This window comes from Neofelis nebulosa, chromosome 4 (genome assembly GCF_028018385.1).
Source record: "Neofelis nebulosa isolate mNeoNeb1 chromosome 4, mNeoNeb1.pri, whole genome shotgun sequence".
In the NCBI taxonomy this organism is placed as follows: domain Eukaryota; kingdom Metazoa; phylum Chordata; class Mammalia; order Carnivora; family Felidae; genus Neofelis; species Neofelis nebulosa.
In genome coordinates, this window is record NC_080785.1 from 138,905,182 (window position 1) to 138,910,698 (window position 5,517).

A 5,517-nucleotide genomic window follows, 5' to 3' on the forward strand; every position below is an offset into this window, starting at 1 on the left:
AGCCTCTTACAGTGTAATGGGGAAAAAAGCGAGAACCTTCCATTTTCCACTGGCGACTCTCATTATGCAGACTTTTCGGCTGCTCATTTGAGAGGGAGGGACTGGTTCTGATGATCACTAGAACAATCTGGGGTCTCTCATACATAAAACATGCCCTATAATTGCAGTGATGGAGCTGACACACGCGTACGTGTGGAATCGACCCCTATTATCCTGTCAATTAACATGGAAAATTAAACAAGATTTTAGGCTTTGTTATTGTTAGTAATCCACTACTCACTAAGAGAGTCTGGAAGTCTTTGGTTAATCCATGGCTTCTTAATTTAGGATTTTAATACCCACAGTGTGAAGAAATCAGGCGAGACAGCTCAGCGCCACAAAATCTGCTTAAAGAGGTCTGGCTGACAGACTGAAGGAATTGTTCACCCTGTCAAGGAAGCGCTCGCTTGCATTTTCCCCAAATGGTAGCTTATGTGGGGAAAAGGCTTGCTTTCAAAGTCGCCAGAGAGCAGTTAACTATGTACTTTTAATTTATTTTTGAATAGATCATATATTCCCAGGCTTTAAACCAAACATATAAAAGGCCTATAGTAAAAAAACCTCTTTCTTATTCCTGTGCCCCATCTGATCAGTGCTTTCTTCCCCCAGTTATAACCATCTTAATCTGAATGAGTTGTAAAACCTGAATTTTTTTCCCCCCCTCAAGAAAATCTTATGCATGGTTTTCATATAGAAGCAGGATTGTTTTAAGTCTTTTAGGGGACCAGGCACAGAATACATGGAGACATAAATCCCTAGCTGTAAAACCAGGGATCCCGTGGACACACGACAGACAGGTTGATGTTTCCCTCCCTGTCTATACCGTGCACCTTTCAGAGCCGTGCGCCTGCTGAGTTCTAATGAGCCACTTTCTGTGCTTTTGAAAGTCGAAGAGGTCATAGCATTGCTTAGCTCGATAATTGGGAGTGTTGTGAGCCTTCCCTATTGTCCTGGTGGAGTTCTTGGCTGTCCCCCCCCCCCTCTGACCCGGTGATTAATCCTTTCCTCGCTGCTGTGTTCGGTCCACTCTTACGTACTCCTGCCTTCCCCCAGGGAACTGGAGTGTGCAGCCTTCACTCAGATCTTTATTTTTCTCAGTTTAGGTCTCCAGCACATACTTTTCAAACCCAGTGGAAGCGTTTTGTATGCTGCTGTCAGAGTTTGAGACTAATCTGCCGTGAGGAAGTCAAATAGAATGGGATATAAATCTCCACTGGTGCTTCTGTGTTGGAGGGAGTGTGATTTAACCTGGAAGACTTGGATACCCAGAATACTCACAAGATCTATGCATTTTCTGGTGCTTTTGTTTTATTCTATTTTGGGTCGCATTCTCACCATAAGGTGCCTGTGGGTTTAAAAAAAATTGTGTTGATACAATTGCACTTTTAAAATGTAAAACAGCTGGCAATATGTCTCCTAGTGGCATGTTTGAAATTGGACGGATACAAATAAAGATAACAAAGTTGTAAACAGAAATATCCAATCTTGAGTCCAGCAGAGATATTAATACACTGAAGAAGCTATTTGGAGGATTCTAATTTCCCTAACAAAATATGTTTTCTCCTCAGCTCTGACTTAGGAAAGCCGGCATCAGCACGTTGCCTTGAACTCCTCAGCACCTGTCATGATGATAAATTGTTACATAGCAAGTCTGCTTGAGCAAATCCCACTAACCAATTTTAAGTCTCTCAGCCCTTTGTAGGTTTCAGGGAGCACAGAGTACCTGAAATTACATCCAAATAAGAGTTAGCGGCTACCTTAGTTACCTCCACCTAATTATCATTGACACCACTGATCAGGGAACATTCCTATCTCCTTATACACTCTGAGATTTCTTCTTTCCAAATATCTAATGTGAAACAAGCGTTGCTTTTGGAAAGAACGCACTGGGACACATTTTGGAACGATTTCTTCATAGTTGCAGGAGTTAGAATAGATGCTTGCTTTTTGTATATGTCTGTCCATCCATCCATCCATCTGTCCATCACTCATTCACAGAGTTACTCATTGTTTGACATTCAATAACCAACATAGGTCAGGTGCCAACTGTGTACCAGGCAAGTGTGTAGGGCTTAGGGCTGTACAAGATCCCTGTGCAGGGTTTGGGGGCTGTAGGAGGTCACCGTATAGGGCTTGGGGTTGCAGATAGAGTCTCCAACCTCAAGCTGCTTACATTTTAGGGGGAGAGACACACAATGAACAAGCATGAAAGTTACTGATTTGAATAAGGGAACCTGATATGTCATTATGGAGTAGCATGGGGTGACCGTTTAGGTAGGGGCAATTTTTTTTTTTTTACCTTTTTAATGTTTATTTTTGAGAAAGACACAGAGTGTGAGCGGCAGAGGGGAAAAGAGAGATGGAGACAGAATCTGAAACAGGCTCCAGGCTCTGAGCTGTTGGCACAGAGCCCGACGCAGGGCCCAAACTCAAGGACCGTGAGATCATGACCTGAGCCGAAGTTGGAAGTTTGAATGAGCCACCCAAGCACCCTTAGGTGGGGGAAACGAAGTTGAGAGAATCAGGGATGGCTTCTAGGATGATATGTGAGCTGAGTCCTAAACAATGAGAGTCAGCCATGGGAAGTGCTGCGGGAAGAGCCTTCCAAGCAGAGGAAACAGCATATGTAACGTTTTGAGGTGCGGAAAGGAAGCTGTTGGGGCTGGAGCACAGTGACCAAGAAACCATCATGCTTGGTGGAAAGGTTATGGGGAGTTGTGGAAATGTTTCAGAGGAGTTAGACAGTGAGGAATTGATTATGGGGAGGAATAGATCAGGGTGGTGTGAAAACAGGTGGGGAGTTAGGTTGGAGACTGTTACCACTGTTGATCTATGGTAAAGATCAGAAATGAGGCATTTGTACCAGGGACAGTGGGAGAGCGGGGAACAAAAGGGGACAAATTTTACATCCCTCCCGAAGAAGGGGCTCAAACGACTCCCAGGTCATTAGCTTAAGTAACCGTGGGATGGTTACAGGTTCTCTGCTATTTCTAGAGGCAGAGAAAACAGCAGGTGTAACAGGCTTGGTGAGAAGATGGGGAGGTGAAAGGGAAGGGTAGGCAAGTGGAAGCTAGAAGGCCTTAGGGACTTTGTTTGATCATCAAAGTCCAGCAGGGGCGCCTGGGTGACTCAGTTGGTTAAGCGTCTGACTTCTGCTCAGATCATGATCTCATGGTCCAGGAGTTCAGGCCCCACGTCGGGCTATGGGCTGACAGCTCGCAGCCTGGAGCCCGCTTCAGATTCTGTGTCTCCTTCTTTCTCTGCCCCTCCCCCACTCACACTCTCTCAAAAATAAATAAACATTAAAAAAAAAAAGGCCAGTAGGCAGGTTAGAAAACTCTTGGCAGTTTCTCCTGGTCCCTGTAGGAAGCCTGGGCTACAGATTCAGTTTCCAGAATTCATTCATTCATTCATTCATTCAGAATTTATTCACCTGTGCTAGGGTTCAGAGATGCTAAGGTAAGACACTAGTCTTTCCCTTCAGGAAATGCTTGTGTGGAGCGGAGGACGGAGGGAAATCAATGAGGACAGCAGTGTGCAGAATGTACAAAGTTCGTTGAAGAGGACAAGAAGCCCTGCTCTGCCTGGCGAAATCCAGGCGGCTTTGTGGAGGAGGTATTCTTTTGGCTGGATTTCAAAAGAGGAGCCAGGGTTAACCAGACAGGCGAAGGCATTCCAAGTAAGAAGAATAGTATTTGCAAAGGCACAGAGGTACAGAAGTACAAGGTATGATTAGTGTGAGGCACATGGATAAACTGTGTGTGTGCGTGTACACGTGCACGCACATGCGTCTGGGAAAGTCCCAGGGAAATGGCCAGAGACAGATCAAAGCCCTAGAGTAGCCGTCACAAGCTCACATGGCTCCTGGGGCCAGACAGGCATTGGGTAAATGAGCGAAGGGAGACAGAGGGAAGACAATAGGGAATGGTGGGGACTTTGTCAACCTGGAGAGTGCAAGTCCCCTCTAGAGGGAGCAGAATCATCATAGCTCCAGTTACTACAGGGAGAAATGTTGTCAGGACTTTGGGATTTGCTAATAAAGTCTGAAATGCAACATCTTTTGAATTTTAGATGTTGACCATTAATTCAAGTTCTAAAGCACTGTGTGGGCCGAACGAAACACTTCTGTGAGCTGGGTGGGACTTATGGGCCGATGGCTGGCGACCTATGCACTACTGACTACAGAGTCGCTTTGGTTCCATTCTGTGCCTCCTCAGGTGGGCAATGCACAATAGTTGCAGCCTGATTCAATTCAGTGACCTAAGCTACCGGGCCACCCGCCAGCCCTTCGAGGGGCATCAGAGTCCAGAAATTCGTTTCCCAGGTGTTAAGGGAATCCTTACTGGGCACATAGTGCTCTTTCTCAACTCTTGAAATTATGCACAAGACCTGGGGTGGTTAGAGCCACGTTGCCCAATATAGTGGCCACTAGCCAGGTGTGGCTACTTGAATTTCAATGTAAGTGAACTGAAATTAACAGAAAAGTAACAATTGAGTTCGTTAGTCATACTGGTCACATTTCTTTTTTTTTTTTTTTTTTTTTTTTTTTAATTTTTTTTTCAACGTTTTTTATTTATTTTTGGGACAGAGAGAGACAAAGCATGAACGGGGGAGGGGCAGAGAGAGAGGGAGACACAGAATCGGAAACAGGCTCCAGGCTCCGAGCCATCAGCCCAGAGCCTGACGCGGGGCTCGAACTCACGGACCGCGAGATCGTGACCTGGCTGAAGTCGGAGGCTTAACCGACTGCGCCACCCAGGCGCCCCCATACTGGTCACATTTCAAGTGCTTGACAGCCACGTGTGGCTCCAGTGGCTACCACATTGGTCATCCCAGATACTGAATGTCTTTATCACCGTAGAAATTCCTATGGGACAGTGGTGCACCAGATTTTAGGTGATGAGTTGACAGAGATTCTGTTAAGTGAGGAGAGCCAGCTCTGTTCAGAAAAATGAACCGAAGGAGTATATTTAGTGTAGACACAAAACATTTTTTAAAAAAACCTCTATTTTATCTGTGTCTTTCTAAAGCTAATTCGGTACTGTCTGTGTTATTTTGGATGGGGATGATCTGAAACACTTGAACGATAAATAGTTCTCGTGTTTCCTTGGCAGTCCTTACGCCTGAATGGTTTCGTGTTTCAGAATTTCCAAACAATTGTAGATGAGCGAGTGGAGACATGCTCAGACTCAGGGGCCATGGTTCTGTACTTGCATGTTTGCAGCAATGGATAGAGTTGCTGCTCGTTTTAAAAGTCTCTAAGAATGAGGAAAGGCAAAAATAGCTGTTTATGCGGCAAATTTACAATGCTTCGTTATCATACGTTGTCACCAAGGGAAACAGCTTAAGTGTTTAAGAGCTTCCATTCCAGTTCAGAAACACCTGGGGTCAAACAGTGGCTTCACCACTTAATACCATTAGCGTCAAAGCCCCTATGTATTTCCCAGTATTGCACCGGATGATGAGTACTTTTGTTAT